General features: G+C 34.2%; 1 pseudogene; it reads left to right on the top strand.

Annotated features, from left to right (window-relative positions):
- Positions 1–19,954, top strand: part of LOC149567219 (uncharacterized protein At1g76660-like) — a 55,681-nt pseudogene extending 35,727 nt beyond the window's left edge.
- The last annotated feature ends 1,196 nt before the right edge of the window (positions 19,955–21,150 follow it).

Below are 21,150 nucleotides of genomic sequence, written 5' to 3'. Positions count from 1 at the left end.
GAATATATGTAGTTGACTTCCTCTTTACATTTGGCACAATATGCTTTGTTGTCATTTAGTCTGGTGTAGCTGTCAAATCTGTACTTGCACTTAGGACAGAATGCATGAAATGGATTTGAATATGCATTTGCAGGTGTCAAGAGCCCAACAACCTGTAAAGAGGTTCAAGAATATTAGCAAAATTTTGAATCTCATTGTAGGAAATGATAAGTGCAAGGTATTCGAAATGGTTACCTCAAATGTGGTGTGCAAGAGTGCATGGAGTCTTTCCAATGTTCTTTTGTCATTTAAGCTGCAAATATATGTTGATGGAGTTGTATGGAGAGTGTGCTTCTGATCTTGCTTTTTTGTAATGTTTTTAAAATGGAAGATTGGAATTTCACCATTTTGTAACTGTTGTTCTATTTGATAGAAGAGTTGAGAGAAAGATGGATGCATGTACAGCTGTATTGGAAGAGTAATAGTGATTATTATGTGAAATAAAGTAAAATTGTTTAAAAAAAGTAAAAAAGAATATGGATGTAGAATGAGAAAGCTTACTGGTGCTTTATCCATATCTGTATGGCCATCTTTGATATCAAGAATGTTTTGTGTTCCTTTTGTGTTTGTAGCCACAGCAAGGGCACCTATTGTTCCATAAGCATATTCTTTTGTACTAGATGTAAGTTGTTTTATGGTTGTACCTAGGATGAAGTTATATTCATTTTGAAGTGGTGGAATAGTTTCAATTTGGCTGGAATCTTTTAAAAGTAAGATGTAATCAGAATCTCCGCAGTCAAAATATGTTTTTGTTGCAACTTGAAATTCTTTTGTTGCTATTGCAGTTCCTGGTATTATCTTATTCTCAAACTTATGTAGTAGATGGCTACCAACAGTTAGTGTTATTGTCATTTTGTTCTATCAAATCAGCTCGTAAGATTTCATGCATTCCAATGCTTTTGTCAAGGATAACTTTGTAGGTGACAAGTACAATGCTTTCAAAAGTGTTGCCAACTTTTCTAGCATTTAGATCTTCAATTGTTACTGGTTTTTTCAAGAGTTAATTTTGGCCTATTAGAAAACCAAAAAGATGACGTTAAGTTGCATGATTTGGAGGACTACAAAAGATGCAAAGAACAATTCATGGTAATACCTTTTTGGTTTTTTTTGCTTGTGTGTCTCTGCCTCAGTTTCTGGGTTTGTTGTCTCTATTATGATTGGTCTATTATAAAGGAAAGAATACAATGTTAAGCCTAGTCATTTTGTAGATAATGCAGTATATTGAAGCAATTGATGCTATTACCTTTTTTATTCTCTTCTTTCATTTGTATATGCTTCATTTGCTACTTTGGTTCTGTAAATAATTACTGGTGAAAATAGAATCAAATTGAATGTGTTTAGAATGAGAAGATTGAGCCTTGTTGGAAAAATATAACTTTTGGTTTTTGTAATATCATGTTATAGAATGAATTTTTATAAAAGTTGAAAGGTGATCTGTCCAATATGCTTATGTTTTATAGGTGGAACATATATTTTTAATTGAATTAGTCCATATGTGGTCAATTAGTGGTCTATGTGCAATATGTGTTTTGTTGAGAACAAATTCTATCTTGTATCATTTCATATGTTGTATGAATTTTCTTGTGATTTTATTGTCCTTAGACATGTCTAGATTGAAATCTCCTACAATGAAAAGAGCAATTTGTTGAATTGGGTAGCTAAAGATGCTAGTCATTGTGGTTAGGATTTCATGTATAGGAGTATTGGGTCGTATGTAAACGTTTGAAACAATGAATTCAATGACATCATGACGCACTGTTAGCGTTATGGCTTTAGTATTTTGTGTTTTATGTTCTCTTGTATTCAACACTAACAGATTGTCTGTTGTAAAAGTTGTTATGCCATGTATATGATTTATTGTATGGCTGTTGTATTTGTGGAGTAGATTTGTATGGGATGGAGGCAAGTGGACCTCTTGGAGGAATAAAATGTTGGAGTCCATGATGTCATAGTCATTGACAATATCATGTGTATGTACTCTTAAACTACAGGTGTTTAGCGTGCATAAAAGTATACGTGAATTTGGCATTGAACAAGTCAGCTGATTTTCAAGTTGCCAGTTCGCATTTGTTTGAAGGCGAGACATTTCAAAATGAATATTTTGTTTGATCTTCAAATGCTTTGGTTGTAGAAGTTTAAGTAAAAATAATGCTTGAATTGTTTTTGTTCTTGAAAGTGATGCGTATGTTAGGCCATGATGTGTAATGCCAATTGGGTCAAAAGCAAGGCCTTGCAGTGTGAGCCCTTGAGATCGGTGTATTGTTCGAGCACATGCTACTTGTATTCAGAATTGTTTTCTAATCTTTACTTGTCCACTGTTAAGCATTTTTGGAATTGGCCTTGTTATTCTATCTATGGGAACTCAATCTCTTTGAATTTCTATTGTATAGTATCAAGCTAATTTATTTTGTTGGTGATGGCCTATTTTTGGATCGTTAAATTGAATCCAAATTATGTCAATGTCTTGTTCACTTGTGTATGTTTTGAATATTCCATCTGATCCATTGACAAGCCCATCTTCTGTGTTATAGTTTCCTCCAATAATTTCGACAAGGATATTTGGTTTTAAGATTATTTGACTTGGTAGAATTGTTGAATGGTTGTAGATTCATGTTGCAGTGTAGTTTTGGTCTACAAGGTCAATTGCACCTAATATGATGTTGTTATCAAGAAGTACGGATAGCATATTCCTGTTATGTGTGTCAACATCTTGTCTTCTGAAAAAGAGGTACGGGAATGTTGGGTCAAGTGGCGATGGGCGTAGGCAAGTATGATTGAGGTATTGTATATCGTCATTTGTATTTGATCCCAAACATATCCTATTATGTGTGGCAATGAATTGGGTATCATTTTGCCACATTGTTGTATTTAGCGAATAACACTTTAGTTTGTCTCTCCAAAAATTGTAAGGCATTAATTCTTTTGGAGATGGTTCATTATTAAATACATCTGAGTCTAATACTGGGAGAGCTTGGTAGAGATACCCACAAAAAATTGTGTTAATGTTGCCAAAGTATTTAGTAGGCAGTTGCATAATATCACGTAATTGTTTATTAAGGTATCACAAAAATGTTGACCCTACCAAAGAGATGTCGTCTATGAGAAGCATATGCAGCTGGCTATAGATCTTTGACATTATATCTAATGTCTCTGTGCTAAGAGGGACAAATTCTGATTTCTTGAAAGGTATATGGAAGGCTGAATGCAGAGTTGTTCCGCCAATGTTGTATGTTTTTTTTCCTATATATGCAGTCATCAAACCTTTTGGTTTGTCAAGGTAACTATGAATTGTATTATTGTACAACCGGATGAGAGCTAGGTAAAGAGTTGTTGTGGTAAATGTTTTTCCTCTTCCTGTGCCTCCTGTTAGAAACAACTGTATTTGACTGTTATGTTCCTTTAGCTTTTTCATGATAACGTCTTTAATGATTTCTTGTTGCTCTCTATTTAAAGTTCTTCTTAGTTTGTAGTATTCATTATTGTCCATGATCTATGGATGTCTTGCAATTTCAAATACTCTTGGGACTAGGTTATTGGTGCTTTTTTGAAGTGTGGCTTGAATATCTTGTTGTATGTCATATTTTTCTTCTTGTGTGAGTTTTCTTTTTGTAAATCTAGTGTCTTTGATGTTGACATCATTCTCGTTGATTTCAGTGATAGCTTTGTCAATGTCACCACAGGCAAAATTTGTGGTGTAGCAGAATTTTGCACGATTGATTTGGATAATTGTTTCATTATGCAAATATGCATTTCCCAAATATTACAATTTTATTTTAGCGTATTTTCACTTATGACGAATGGTTTATACAGTATTAATTGCTCTCTACACTAGCTTTCTATGTCAATGTGCTTGTTAAAGTTTATGAAATGAATTACTCTTGGCTTGGTTTTATGGTGAAGCGTAGTGTCGTCTTTTTTATGTTTGGAAATAAATTCTGCAAGACAAATGTTTGAAATAATTTGTGACTGCTGTAAATAATAGTCCATTATTGATTTGCACATCACTTTTTTTGATTCATCGTCCTCTTCGTTTAATGCTTTCACTGATTTCAATATAAATGTTCGATCATTTTTAGGTCTTGTATTGATGAAGATGCATTTTCCAGAACTATAATTCAGTGGTAATGAAAGAGCAAGATGTGCTACTTGTTGAGATGACATTTGGTGGAGGTTTAGTAAAGCATTTCCTAGTTTTGATATCATTTTTATGGCATCTATATTGTCTTGTTGATGGTCTTTACGGACTCTCTTGAATGCATTTGTCATTAACTCATCGACTTTTGTCGTATAGGAGCTGCAATACATTGCTGCAGCATATGCATTAAAGATGTATTGTGCATTTGTATTCGCTCTCCAAAGCTCTGATATTTTTTTGGAGAAGCTATTGTTCCATGTTTGCGAAGGTACCCTTTGAAGATAAAGGGTAGGTTTATTGATTGTAGATCTCAAGGCCATTATGTAGTCATTTTCGTTGACACCTATTTCCTCTAAAAAACTTTTGAATGTAAATGTGTTGTTGTAAGTTGATTTTTCAATTTTGGTATAGATGTTTTTAGCAATTTAATGTAAATTTTCATTTGCATCTTCTAAGAGTTCAAGTATTCTTGTATTCCTAATTGGTGGAAATGGGAAATTATATCTACAATGTCCATTTGTGGATTTTCTGCATCGTTTTGTATGGTGGTGTATATGCAATATTGCTATATTTGGGTCTAAATCTTTTGTGTCACATGTAATGTGTTTGTTGATAAATTCTATAATTCTTGTATTGCTATGCTTTCCATCTGAACCCATATGAGGAAGTGGTCATGTTCATTTTCATGATTTTGAAATTCAATTACTGAAAAATAGTCTACTACATTTCCAAAGAAAGATTGACACTAGTACATTTGAGCCGAATTTTCGACCAAAACTTTCGACCATATGATAAATTTGGGTCAATTTGGTCAAATTGTGATGACTTTTGTTAAATTTGAGCCCGTGTTGGTCGAAATTTCGACCAACAGGGGCTCACACTATGTAAAATTTGAAAAAAGTGTCGTTTGCCGCCCTAATCTTATTGTTACGCAACCCAGAAGACAGCTCATGCACTGAACCATTTTCTATCATTGCATTTTGTGGCCAGGAGTACGCGCCAAAAGGGTTTTATAGCGTCAGCACCAGTATGGTTTGACATCTTGGGTTCTTTGGTGGTTGATTGTAGCAGAGGAGAGCTCGTGAATGCTTCAAAGTTGATCCATTGAAAGAGATTTCAGAAAGAAGGCGGTGTGAAAGGATTAAATAACAGCTGGAAACGTTGAAGAGTCTCCTTCCCAGCGTTACAAAGGCGAGTTGAAGTTTTGTTTTATAGATTGACATTTGATCTCATCATACCCTTAATAATCCACCCCATTTCTACAAAATCATTAGTCATTGTAATTTGCGCTTTGATTGCTTGCTTTCTTGCCTTGTTTTGAATATATTTATATGCATGCCAACAGGGATTATGGTTGTTTAGCTTCCAAATATTTTGGGCTATTAGTAGCCAATATTTTGGATGGGGAAAATGTATGGTTTGAATCTACATAAAGGAGTGTTTTCCATTATGCACATATTAAAATATCGAATTAATTCACATATTTCCTTGCAAATATAGACAATGGAATTTTAAGTTCAAACTACATGTAAATGACACCTAAGATGTCATGAATGACCAACAAAATGCCCACTTATGCAAGATTTTAATCAAAGAATGAAGATATGTAGTCGGACTTAAAAACTCAACTTGTAGTTCGCTTAATTTCTCAAATACACATGAAATACACCTCCGATAGAGGCCAACAATGGCTCGAAACGATCAGAATTAAAAATTCCACAATCCTAGGGAAAAAATAAAACCAAAACCAAGCAAAGCAACTATGAAAATGCCTTAGAGAGCTTATCCTACAAAATTTTCTGTATGTGTGTAATGAAACAATTTATGTATGTGTGTATTGGTGACCTAATCCATACAAGAAGCTCAAATATGATGAAAGAAATTGAAATGATTGATTTAGGATTGGTGCAATATTTTCTTGACATGGGACACCAATTTCATGATTATCTCTATTTGTCATAGCCTATACCCTTCCAACCAATAATGTTCAGATTAGTAAGCAACAAAAAGATGAAGTCTAGTCAAGAACTCATGACAGAGTTGGTGCAAGTCTTTCTAGAATACCAGAAGAGTCTGAAAACATTGATAGAACGTCTAGATATTGTGTCTTTATTTCGTAGTTGAAAAGAAAGAAGGGACAAAGGAAAAGACTCTTCTATTGCAAGGATCAACAAAGGCAGCAGGAATGAACTTAGGAAGAATGAAGGCAGTTGTAATTGGGATTAGGGCTCTCTCCTTGCTAACTTAATTGAAAACAATGAAGGTAGTAGAAATGAACTCAGAAGAAGAAATCTTTGTTTCTCATGCAAACGAATTTGGAAGCCTATCCACCAATGCAAGGATAAAGAAGTGAATTTGTTAAAGAAAGAATCAAAAGTTGCTAAAGTGGAGGCTGAAATAGAGAATATGGAACAAGAAGATTGTCTTATTGCTCTTGCAGATATTTCATTAGAGGAGCATGGTAAAATTTCAATGCTTTCATGCAATCTCTTGAGAATGGTTGCAAGGAAGCACAGAAAACAAAATTTGGTTTTGAACGCTTTGTTGCTTCTACAAAGGCGGATGAAGTTAATCCTTCATGTGCATCTGCAAATGGAGAGGATTACATGGGTGTTCATAACAGTGCTAAGATAGAAGGATATGCTGATTGGACTTTGCTAAATTAGGAATTAATGAAGGTATGAATGTATTTAATGACTCTTTAATTGAGCATAGAGCTGTGCTAACTTCAATGCAGGAATTTGGCAAATCTAATTAATGATAGAGAGGTAGCTGATTATGAAAATTATGCTAAGGAAAATCACAAATTTTGTTGTGTGATGCTGATTATGATTGTGGACCTAGTGCATGGCCAGTATTGAAGGATCAATTGTTACTCAGTAAGGAAAAAGATTTTCAAACCATAACTCATTTTGATAGGGCACACATGTTCATTGACTACCACCTTTCAATGGCTCAAATTGAAGAGACACAAAAATACAGTCTTGAAGGGTTCAAGAACACCTATCATTGAGATGCAAGCTAATATCATGGCTACATCATCATCAAAGACCTATCTTAAAATGTCAGGGCGTGACTTGCCACAATATAAGGACTTGATATGAATAATGTAGGCTCCTATAAGCCAAAAACTTATAATTTTAGTTTTGATATATGTTAATGATTCTATCCCTACACAATGTTTGCCTTTTTTTGGACTAGACATTTCTCATTTTCTTTGTTCCCTAACTTGAGTTTTCAAACTAGTGCTTATAACAACCTCCTAAGATATTCATAAATACCAATAATCCAAAAGCAAGGCAAACAAATTTGATGAGTCAAAAAATAGAACACAAAACTATCAAGATCTAATCAATGGACACAAAAAGGCCCTCCAATAATAACCCTTAGATTAAATCCAAGGTATTACCCCTATAATTTCTAAACTCTAGACAATTCAAATTCCAAAATTGTCAAAAAGAATATCTATTATAAAAAAGTTGAGTATCCCTATCTAATTTGCATCTACTATCCCCGTGTATAATTACAAACTTATCCATACTTACAACATTCATTCTATACACATGTATACATCTTACTAGATCAATCTAGATGAAGCTTAGAAAAAGTTTGCTTCAAAATAATAAAATCAACTACTAGAATAACCTACAAATCTATTACTATTACTATCAGTAAAATTTTATCAACAAAATCAGGCCAAGAATAGGCATAAACATAGCACTAGTTAAGATTTCAACGAAACATGAGTTTATAGCTAAAGACCAAATAAGAATACCCAATAATCTAAATCATATGGTCTTCTTGTCTTTTATATTTCTTTATTCACTCAGGACAATTGAATGATTAATATAGACTGATTGAATTAATTGAAGAATTGATTGCAAGTTTGTTTGATTCCCAACTGATGTTTGATGAATGGTAGAATGATTTCCTTTGATTTGACAATTTGATAGATAGTGAATGATGACTAAATGAATGTTGTAATTCATAAATTGAGGAGTGATGATTGTGTGTTGATTGAATGTATTTGGAAGTGATGAATGGTAAATGATCATAAAAAAATTTCTTCTTTTATATATTATTCGTGGAAGGTTCAACACCTGTCGTAAAAATTGAATCACCACTTTAGATTAATATGTTATTCCCCAACTTTATCTCCTTTGGATGCCCTCCTCAAATGAAACCTCTTCTTTATATCTTACAATGTAAGAGTCACTTCTCTTCACCACATGTGCCCCTTGCATTGGTCACAGCCTTTCACAATTACCACCCTTCAAATAAGGTCAAACTCTTCATCATTGTTGACCAAATGAAGGTACTTCCTTACTATCTTCCCTTCCCTTCTTCCATCAATCTTTCCTTAATCCCTATGCTCCCTTTATGCATATCAGAACTGTCTTATATCTTAGGCCAGAATTTACTATGGTTATCTTATGATTATCCAGTCTTCCATGCCTTCAAAAGAAGTCTTTCCCCCCTATTTAGTTGAGCCAGCGAGGTGCAATTTAACAAAGAACAATCCAACAATTCCTCAACAAATTTGAACTGACATTCTTTTTTCCTTTCAAGCTTAGCATGCTATCAGAAAAGCTATTTAGTGTTTGACTCGAATAGAATGACCACTACTTAGCATTGACATTAACTAATCTTGTGAAGAGTGAGTGTATTGTGTGATTCATTCATTAGTGTAACTTCAGTTCAAAGGAACTTGCACTAGGCAGAGATGCAAGGGCAATGCAAAATATTATTAACCTAGGGATGCTTTAGTCTCACAATGCAATTCTAGAAGTCTAGAGTAACTTTGAAGCAAGCCATCTTTGTGGGGAGCAAGGTAATGTCCTTCTGTTTCTAGTATCTAGATAATAGACAAGTACATGGTTCTCATTCATTGGAAAGATCATACGTTGACCAATAACCCTTATAATACACTTCCATTTAAAGATAGAATGTTCTTCGAGGTTGATTTCAAGGAACATGGTATACATGTATGTTCATATTAAAGATAGAATGTTCTTCGAGGTTGATTTCAAGGAACATGGTATACATGTATGTTCATATTGAGGAGTGGATATGGGCTCTATAGGGATGCAAGATCCAAATTGGGTATAGAGATGTGCATTGGGTTTCTGAGACTTGTTGAATACCTGTGAAAAATTCTTTTATTGAAACATAATGTTCCATTTAGTCCATTAAATGTACTTCTAATAGTTTATCTAAGAAACCTTACTTTTTATTTTTTGTATGCCTGCCAATATTTTTTAGCAAGACAGAGCATTTATGAACTTATTTCTTATCCAGTTTTTGCCATTATTTCTGTATGAAAAGTGTATAGATGTTTTTTTGAAATAGAATCATACTAAAATCTTTTGATATGATTTTTAATGGCTTTGGTTTATTGATATTTCCTATTACAGGTGTATGAAAAAGGTGTGGCTACAGTTAACCTTCCTAAATCAATAATTAAAGGCTCAAACTTACTGCTCATGGGTTTTCTAAACTATGGAAATTCTTATTACCTCCTAATACAATTGGATATGGATTTCAAGCCTCTTTTTACCTTTTTGGAGTCCAAGCAAGACTCAACAAGTAGATCTGGTCTTCTTTCCAGTTCCATCCACATGTTTCATTTCAACAAGATTGATATTAGAAGAATGCAAATGGTGGATCATGAGGTGAACTTGAGCCTTTTAGACAATGGGCAATCATCTCTAGAGAAAGAGATAACAAAAATTTCAAATTTAATGTCAGAATTTGTGTCTAATCTTGATGCATTTACAGATTCTGATCTTCAGGGCCAAGGGTGCTTGCAGTCAAGATTTTCATCTCTAGTAGATGATGTATTTAAGTTTGACAAGGGAATGAAATTATCTTGATATTTACCAAAACATAATTTTCTTGTTGAATCTTCACCATCAAATCATCTAAGTGTTGTGTAGGGTATTCAGCAAGGAGGAAAGTATGGTCCATCAACTACATGGGATAGGAACTCTCAGTTGTCCATAATTAATAATACTGGAAAAACTTCTATTGGAAGCTCACCTTTTAACACTAGGTTGATGTTTGAACCAAATCATAAGAATGTATGGCGGACTGGCTCAAGCCCCCCAGCTGGTGGACACAATTATGGAGTCAATACATCCACACTCAACCCTGCAAGGATCCAATCTTTTAATAAACTGTCATCAGCTACAAAGTATTATTTTAACCATGTTCTCACTTCTTCAAAGTCTCCATTGCATCTGGGAGACACTTTAGGTTATCCATCAATGGAGGATAATCATCTAAGAAAAGTAATGGATTCTCCAAAGGAGGGGCTCCCATCACATTCTACTCATTGGAAAACTAGTTCGTCATATACATCAAGAATATCATTAGTGCATAGGAATTCCATTCAACAGTTAAGGTCTTCTCTTGTTAAGACTTCAATTGGTGGTCAAACATCAACTGTATTCAAACGCTTTGCAACTAGCTTTCACATGATCCCCCCAGCATGCAAGTTTCTATTTCTAATTCACTATACTTTTGAGATGGAAAATGGTAGCATGTTGGGTTGGGCATGTCAATTGTGTCTGTTGTATGCCTTCTATTTTTAACTGAATATCATCTAGCTAATGCATGAGGTATACATCTTATAGGTCAAACATTAGATTCTTTAACTTTTCATGGTAACACATCTGACATAACTCCAAAAATAAGTAGTCAAAAGCATTGCCTTTCAGATATTGTGCAGTCAATTCCATCCTTGCAAGTAATATCAACTTATGGAGAAAATCAAAAGAAAAGAAAGACCTTTGAATTAGTTAATACACAACATGCTTCTGTTCAACTAAATGCTTCCAACACTTTGGGGAGATTTGCTAGCCATGCATGTGGGAGCATTCTCAGAGAAGCTAATCATGGGAAAGCACCTTCAAGTATATATGTATCTGTTCTTCTTCAAGTGATTAGGCATTCTTCTTTATGTATTAAGCATGCCCAACTTACAGGCCAAATGGAAGTCCTAAATATCCCATATATCAAAGATGTGGGCTTGTGAAATCCCTTTATAGACATATGGTTTTGGCTGCCCTATTTAAAAGAGGATGCATGGCAACATATTTGTTTGTGTCTTGGTAGACCTGGAAGCACCTACTAGGATGTCAAGGTAAATGATGAACACCGGAGGCCTACTCTAAAAGTGGATCTCTCCTCTTTAAGAGTGGTCTTACTCAATAATTCCATATGAATATGTTTTATTTGATTGAATTTATTTATCATTAATATCGACATGATACCTTCATATCATTTGAGTTCTTAATATGATTCCTTATCTTCTAATTCCTCATATTGGTGCACATCAAACTACAATATTTGCCAATATCTTTCTTAAAATAGTAATGGATGACCAAGATCCCAGATAGCAATGGATGACCAAGTTGTTACAGCGAGTATCCACCAATTAGTGCCAAGACTTTTGAGTGCTCTTAAAGGATTTTGATGTGCCTTGTTCTTGTTGACTTGCTATGCCCAATTCAGGCAATATGATTGACATAATAAAGTAATGCCTAGCTTAAGATGGTTAGAAGTATGAACTACATAGCTATTTATACCATCAACTGAACATGTGGACTATGAAGTTATTAGCAGCCCAACTCTTCATGGAAAAGATTCTCACATGAAGATTTATTGTGAACTTTACTAATATATTTCTAGCTACTCTAATAAGGTTTTGATGAGCATACCTTCTTCCTTCACAACAATATACTTCAATTCACCATAGCCTCTCCAACCAATAGAAATGGTTAAGTTTATCGTAGTGCCTATGTGGCAATATTGTGGTGCCTAAGTGGCATAGTAATTGTAATGTGCGCCAGTCACTTCCAGGAAACTTTACAATGCAGATCTTTACTAACATTTAAGTATACTATAAGTTGATCTCTTGTGATTGTAAAGGCTTTTGGTCTTTTTCAAAAGTTCCCCGAAGGATACAAAAATTGTTTTGTGATTAGAACCTTTAAACTTCTAAAATGAGATTGACTGTTTATGTCTGTTTATCCATTGTGTAATTTTATATGGAGTATTTGGTTTTCTTGATTATCTAGCAAGCACCAAAAAACTTTTTAATGAATTAATGATGGTACTTCTGATTCTCCAGCTCTAGCTAAATCAAGTTCTAAAAACTCAAAAAAGGCAAATGGTCCTGATGCTGTAGCTATAAGTCTTACATTCAAAATCAACAACAAGGTTTCATACAAAATAGTACTAAAAGGTGTGTGTCTTTTTGGGGTTCAAGTTTCAAACTGCAAGTGCACATATTTGTATATTATATTGGCACCTTCTATGCTCAAATGGTTGCTGATCTTTGTTTAATGGCTTTCTATTCCAGCACATAGTGCAATTGTGTTGAAAGCAAAAAGTATAGCAGATAAAACATAGTGGGTTAGAAAAATTAGGACCTTATTCAACCTTCAAAAGGCGTATCAACAGAAGGACCAGTATTATTGTTGTCTTGATCTTATCCATTATTGTATACTAGGTGTGTTTTTTTGGTAGAAGGGTGGTACTGCACATTTTGCAAACATCTACGCCTTCTAGAAATCATAGGATCATTTTAGTTACATTTGAAAACATTAATCAAGAAAAACCATATGTGCAGATATAAGCATTAATCACAACATGCCCAATTTATTTGCAGATATATTTTCCTATGAAGAAAGACCACGCTTGACAATATGAACGCTAAATAAAATGAGACAATGGCTGCATTATGGGCTCAGTTTCGAAGAAAACCTAATAAATGTTATTGTCCTTGCAAGAAGTGTAAAGATTGAAAGACTCGAAGAATTCTAATCACAACAGCCCAGAGTCATTGTAGGCAACATGGTCATGTTGAAGGGGGCCATGATTTTCGTCCATTGCTAAATGTGGATTTCCTACTGGAGGAACTTGGAGGTGTGAATATCCAAGCTGAGGATAACACTCTCATAGAAGAAGATGATAATGTGCCAGAGGACATGATTGAAGAAGATGGTATTGGTGCAGGTGATGAAGAGGCTCACAATGATGGTACTAGCGAAGCTGATAATGATGATGAAGATGGTCTTGATATACCTTTACTTGAGAAGGCACACGAGCCCTTATACGAAGGTTCCCAAACAACTCCACTCTCGGCTATAGTGTTGTTGGTGAACTTAAAGGTTATGAATGGTATATCTAATGTAGCAATGTCACGTATGCTAAGGTTTGTCATTTTTGTCATCTTCAATGTTAGCATACAATTACTATTCATTATATTAACAATGCATATTTGTTGTTGTAGGTTGATTAGTGAGTTTTTGCTACCACCATCAAACATTTCGCCTCGTTCGTACCGAGAATTATCTAACATTATGGATCAGATTGGAATGAAGTATCAAACAATACATGCATGTCCCAATGATCACATTCTATATCATAAACAATATGAATTTGCAGCAGAATGCCCTAATTGTCATAGTAGTAGATATCGGTCAGATCAAATAACAAAAAAAGTGTCTCACAAAGTTCTTCGGTACATTCCCATTATTCCACGTCTTCAACGGTTATTCAGGTGCGCTACCTTGGCACAATTTATAAATTACCATGCACGCAATATAAGTCAAGATGACATTATGTGAATGCTTGCCGATGGTTTTGCATTTAAAGAGAGAAAAAATATGGTCACACTTTAAAGAAGAACCTCGTAATCTAAAGCTTTCATTGGCAGCGGACGATGTCAATCCATATGGAGATATGAGATCTGTTTACTCAGTGTGGCCTATTTTTGTTATTAACAATAATATTCCTCCTTGGATGTCCATAAAGAGGGAGCACATAATGTTGTCAATGATTGTGCCAGGTTTTTTTTTTTCATTTTATAGTTATCTAAATTAATTTATAAATAGTGCATGAAAATGGTCATAATAATAATGTAATGTTTATGTTCATTCAATTGCTAGGTAAATACCAAGTTAAAGATATGAATGTGTATATTGAGCTCCTAATTGACGAGTTGTTGAAGTTATGGAATGACATCACTATGTATGACATCTCTAGACCGATAGGACATCGACAATTTCAATTCCATGCACTACTTGTATGGAAAATACATGATGCCCCTGGGCTAACTCATTTTTGCGGTATGTTATATTGTTAATATCACATATTTTTGGTCTATTATAGTGCTTACACATTACTATCAAATGTTTAAGTTGGGCATGATAATTGTACATGATCCACTTCTACATGATCTTGTAGGTCTTCAGACAAAAGGAAAATTTGCATGTCCAGTTTGTGGTCCGAAGATGAAATGTCGTCATATGAGAACTTTAAGAAAGCAGGTGTTTGATGAGTTTAGACACTTTCTCCACAATAATCATAAGTATCGAATTGCCGAAAAACATCTTTTCAATGGGAAAGAAGAGACATCATTAGGGCCACGAAGAATGACACCTCATATATGGAAGTTGGAATTTGATTGACTAAATTGTCGAGGTAATATCCAATTTGTTGTTCGAAGTTTAAAATTTGTATTTTGATATTGTTTTATATTTACTAACGTTGTAATTGATGCTTGTGAAGGTCGTCAAGGCATCAATGACCAACTTTCTAAAGGAATTAAAAGTTATCCTACTCAATTTAGTAGGTTACCGTACTACAAAGATCTCCCAATTGCGCATTTGTTTGATGCTATGCATATTGGAAAGAATGTAACAGAGACACTATGAAAAATGTTGGATGGAAGGCGTGATAGAGAACAAATTGCCAAAATCTGTACCGACATACATGAATCCAATCATGCACTAAAAGCTTCCATTGAATCAAATAGCAATGGAGACTGCATAAATACAAGTGCCCTTTCTTGGTTATTAACGGAGCAACAGAGTGATGTATTAAAAGAAGTCATAAAAAAAGAAAATTTTCAATAGGATTTCTTGCAAATATAAGCACTCTTCTATCAAAGAAAGGTGATTTTGGGCCTGGGTTGAAATTACATGATTGGCATACCTTCATCAAGGTAAGTCATGTTCTCTATTTACAGTATATTTGTAAGATTGAATGTACTACCTATTACATTATTTAATAATATATTGAAATGATCATTTTTAATGATTGCAGTTCGTCCTACCTCTATCCTTTCCAGCACAGTTTGACAACAGTATTAAACAAGTTATATATGATCTTGGAAAATACATGAAGTTAGAAGTGTTTTTTTTAGATTTGTAGATTTTTCTCTTAAATCTATTGTATAATTTTATTTGAAATCTCGTTTATGTGGTTTTGTGTGTTGAATCTCTTTTAGGTGGTTATCGTCTAAAGAAATTGACAAAAAAGATATAAAATATTGGAAGAGAAAAATTCCACAGCTTATGTGTGAAATGCAAAAGTGTTTACCTCCAACCTTTTTCAATGCTCAAGAACACTACCTCATACATCAAGTTGAGGAGATTGAATTGTGTGGACCTGTACAAGCTAGATCAATGTGGATGGTTGAGAGGCACTTGAAATTTATGAAGGGTTTGGTTCGACAAAGAGCACGTCCTGAGGGTTCTATGATAAAGGGATATATGATATACCAGACCATGGTGTACATTACTGAATATCTTCCAAAGTTTGCAACAAATATCCATGTAGATCGCATTTGGGATCCCAACTCTAATGACAAATTTGAAGGGGAGTACCTGACGGCGAAAGGTAGATTGAGGAGGGTGAGAGGTAATTAGAAGTTTTTTTTTTTGTAGTTTAATAATTATTATTCATCATCAATATATAAAAGTTGTTTCTAACTAGTGTAATTGTCTTCTTTATAGTTGGTCGTGAGTGGGATGCACTACACTTGTATATTGCAAACAATCTTGATTGGATGATGGTATGGATTGAACAGTCTCAAAAAAATGGTCACTCATTAACATGGGATGGTGTTGTATTGTTGGTTAAAGAAGCTCATCGTAATGGAGATCCCAATGTTACACAAATGGTACTTGATCTAATATATGGCTTAAGAGATACAAAGGTACACATAAGATTACTAATCATTACACATAAGTTTAATATCAACTCACAGATCGATGCAAATAATCTTGACATGTTTGAATAATTGCAATTCAAACACCACAAAGCTATGTACTACCATGGCTATAAATATCGGACAAAAAAGTTAGATGAAACGAAGAAAACGTGTGATTCCGAGATAAGTGTTGTCTTCGCGGTCACCAATATTTCATCTAGAACTGACATATATCCTCAACGATCTGAAAATCGATACTATGGCATTTTGGATGATATACTTGAGTGCGACTTTAATTCATTCAAAATAGTTTTATTTGTTGTCAAATGGTTCAGGTTACGACTGAATCAAAATGATCCTGATAGGACTGTTATTGAATATGATAGTGGATTTACTATGATTAATACAAGGTCATTTGAGCCAGTCGAAGATGAGCCCTATGTTCTTCCAAGCCAGTGCGAGCAAGTGTTTTATTTTAGTGTTCCACAGAAACCAGGTTGGTCATTTGTTGTTAGACATGACCCAAGAGGAAGGTCGGTAAAGTATAATGTGATCAAAGAAGAAGAAATTGAAGAAGCAGAAGAGGAAGGAAATGATTATCAGGAACAACAATTTCCTAGTGATGAAGATGAAGAAGATGGTGATGATTTTGGTCATGCTGACGATAATGGTGATAATGATAATGATGATGTTGATGACGATCATGATCATGGCGATGATGGTCATGATGATGATGGTGATGAAGATGATGATGATGGCGATGAAGATGGTGATGATGGCGAAGAAGATGGTGGTGGTGACGATGAACATCAAAGTGACAAGTATGATGATGGTGATGGTGATGATGATGATGATGATGACATGGATGAAGATCATGATGATCAATGAAATGTCCAGCTAGGATCAATGTCGACTATGATGGGTTCTTGTATGACCAAACTTTTCTTTCTAAACCATATGTGCACATATAAACATTAAGTAGAACATGCCAAATATTTTTTTAGATATACACATTAGTCACACCAAATTTTTAACTTAAGACAAATGATTTACATATACAATCTACTTTATTATTAATTTTTTTTTTTGATAAGTCTATTACTTTAATTTTGCTACTGATTTCTAAGACTTACTAATTTTTTTCACAGGGCGATATGGATGCACCATCTCAGACACCTTCAATAGAGGTAAACATTAAATATTGTAAATTTTAATGTTAATATAGAAACAAATGTCGTATTATTATGTTCTTTTTTTTTTTATGGCTTTGGAGTTGTTTTGATGAAATTTTACTGATATTTAATGTCACAAATGATAGGAAAAAGCTAGAATGATCGTTGATCAAATGCGATCTGAAATACGGGCTTCATATCTACATAACATCGCCCTTAGTACTGACCCTGTGTTCATCACCCAACAAATCAAGCAAAGATACACTAATGAACTTGTTAACATTATCATCGAGGGTGACAAAAGTGAGGAGAAAGAGGCACTGAGAACAGAATTGGCCTGTAGAATCCAATCTTTGTAGGTAAGCAGTAATTCGACTAAAGCAATAATAAAAGTTCAATAGATATGAATATTTTATACTATCTTATGGATCTTGATCTCTAATTTTATGTGTACTTGTATAGACATTTTTGCCATTTGTGACATCACATGGTGAACATGGTGATGGTCGTTGCGCATAACCTTCATGTAAGTAGCACTTTGTTTGTTTTCATCAACATTATAACACTTATTTTTTTTTGTGGACATTTCTAGCTAGTATCCCATTTGATCTTTACCCACTGCAAATGTCTTTGCTAACAATATTGTATTCTTCAACTCATGATGAAGTGCGAACTCCTCCTTTGGTTGGCGGTCCACTATTGCTTAGTGCATTGTCGGCAACAAGGGCCATCCAAACATCCTCATCTATGCCCACTAGAACTGGTAAAACCTTGTTTGGCTATATTTTGTAATGTATTTGTACAAGTTGATGAACAACGAAGTAGCATATCAGTGCTTAAATGATGTCTACAGAAGCCTGCATACACACAAACACATGCATACACACACCACGCATACATACATACATTTATTGTACTAAGTGGGCAAGATTTTGTCACCGGATATTGTATACCCTGCTTAGATGCAATGATTGCTATATGTTCCATTCATGAGAGATGAATTCTTGTGAACTAACTACTCATAAAATCCTTATAAACTATTGCAAAATCTTATTGTTAAAAATATCTCATTTGATCACTATTTGAGAAATTTCTACTCTATTTAAAGATTTATTAAAAGATTAAATAAAAATCATTTTGCATATATTTCTACTCAACCTACTATTTAAGACTTTTTTATATATGCATTTATGAAAATAAAATTGTGCTACTTTTTGAATTAATGTTTAAGATCCACATGGAAAAAACATTCTAACTTTTGAATCCAAAAGTAAACTGAAACATCATTTAAAAAAAATATTTTCATTTGGTCTTTTATGTTTCTCTACGATGTATGTGCATAGATACTTTTATATTCTTGAACTTCCACTGTGATAATAGACCATGGACCATTGAAAGCTATCCTAAACATAGATGATTAAAAATCACACATTAGCTTATCATAAACATAAACAACAATATATCATGAATTCTAAAAATATGGTATCTTTAATACACTATTTTTGTATTTAGTTTTTTGAAAAACTCATGTATTGTTGGTTGTATGTGGGCGTTTTATAAATCATTTTTTGAAAATGTACTTATAACTTCATGGATTCTTTGAGACATTCTCTCTTTTTCTCCAGTAGAACTTCCCAGAATGTTAGTTTTGTGGTCACTAGGTCTTGGTCATCCCAATACTGTTGTTCTTTGCCTTACCAGGGATAGGCTTTTAGGTTCTTAGTTTCTATTTATAGTTGTTTGATAAGTTCCATGGTTAATTGATCCACAAATTACATTGTCACATGTTTTCAAGTTTGTCATTCTGAATCCTGTTATGCATGCATGTAATAGCATAGAAGATGGAAGATAGGTTGTTGGAAAGGATTATCATGTTTTGGATCACAGAAATGAGCATGTCGAATTGTGCCAGCATCACGTATTCTAGAAGGAAATACATCAGCTAATCGAGGAAATGGATCTCAACTAGTTGGTGTTGCTAATCAACCCACAGGTTTAAATCCATCCTTACTGGCACCTCCCTCTTCCCGGGCTTCATTTACAAATTCAGGCAATCCTTATACCGTTCAGTCACCAAATGTTTTCTTGTCTTTGTCTGCCAATGTTTGTTCACCTGGTGGACCAACATCAACCATGTTTGCTACAGGACCATATGCAGATGAGACTCAATTGGTATCACCTCCTATTTTCTCAACATTTACTACTGAACCTTCAACTACTCCATTAACTCCCCCACCCGAATTAGCTCATCTCACAACTCCATCATCCCCAGATGTGCCTTTTGCTCAATTACTTGCATCTTCATTAGATGTAAAAACTATCAATAAGGAGAATGGTGTGACTTTCTCATGCTCTCCTTATACAACATCAGGTTATGTTGCTACAAGTGATCTTCAAGCTGCATACCAACTATATCCAGGGAGTCCTGCTAGTCAACTAGTATCACCAAAGCCAGGAGTTTCTGGTTCTGGTTCACCATTTCCTGAGCTTGAGTATCCTGGACATTGGAATGCATCCCTAGCTGGTCAAGACACCTTATACAAGTATAAACCATCCAAGTTTTACCACATACCATCCCCTAGAAGTTTTCCACTAGACTTCTAATGCACCTAAAGATTAAAACTCATTAACCCATGTTTCATGAGTAGTGAGTAGAATAGTACTTGTTCATAAAAGTCGTAAGAAGCATAACCAATTCTCACATTAGTTGAGGAAACAATCTTAGGGACCAAAAAAATCACATTTTGATCCTAGCATAGAACAGGGTCAGATATATTATATGCAGAGACTACAAGCATATATATGAGCATTTGTGCAATGACCTGATGAATATATGATCTATAGATGCCAGTCATGGTCTCGTAAGAAGCATTGAGTTGCATTGTTAAATTGTCGTTTCAATCAACACAAGGAAACTTAAATCTGTAGTGTTGAATCATACAATGGAATAATTGTCAATCAGTCTTCCCCTTCGAATGCACAAAAAATTCAAATCTTGAAATATTTCAACTATTAAGACTTAATTGGAACAAAAAGCAATATCTATGCCAACTGCTATAAATAGAATGGCCAGAGTGCAAAAAAGATAATTTTCCATAAAACTCGTAGTTTTTATAATGAAGAATATTCATATTGCAATTAGTTGGGCTTGCCTTTAACATCCCAAGTCCAACATCTAGAAAATATTGTAATAAAAAGCATGCTATCAGATACATTCTTTCCTCTGCAGTGGTTCTTGTAAGAAAGGGGTATAACAAGTTTAAGTGACAAATAACAGTAGTGCCCAACCATTTTCTTAAAGAAAATCAGTGTGAAAACCAAGTTTACATAATATGCTTGAATTCTAGATGAATCTACTTGTTCACTCAAGGATTTGATTGCTTCTTTTGCAGCTTTGCATTTACAAGATTCTGCCGCAGCAAAAGATAGGGCTTCTTGTGCCTTCTTTGCATGCTAATTTTTAAGATCTTGAAGCTACATGGCTTTACTAGGCACTGATAACGAAATGAGGCCAGTGCTCCAGGCCCCATATTGAATTACAAAGTGTTATGGAATAGAGTTACATTTTTTATATAATGAAAATGTTATTGAATAATTGAAGTACCTGCCTTTGCAACTTGAGGACTTCTTCACTCAAGACTTGATTTTTCTTCTTAAGGTTTTCAACCAGACCTCTGTTAGAAAAAAGGGCTCCCATTGTTGGAGTTGGTGTAGTTGGTGTTGCAGAACAAAGTGTTGGACTAGATCTCCTTGAGAGTGGTGATATTGATTGTAAGTTGTTTGTTGACTATGGAATTGAA

This window comes from Cupressus sempervirens, chromosome 3, assembly GCF_028749045.1.
Source record: "Cupressus sempervirens isolate cs-2001-9-10 chromosome 3, ASM2874904v1, whole genome shotgun sequence".
Classification (NCBI taxonomy): Eukaryota; Viridiplantae; Streptophyta; class Pinopsida; order Cupressales; family Cupressaceae; genus Cupressus; species Cupressus sempervirens.
Note: the sequence above shows the minus strand (reverse complement) of the source record. Positions and strands in the feature narration are given on the sequence as shown.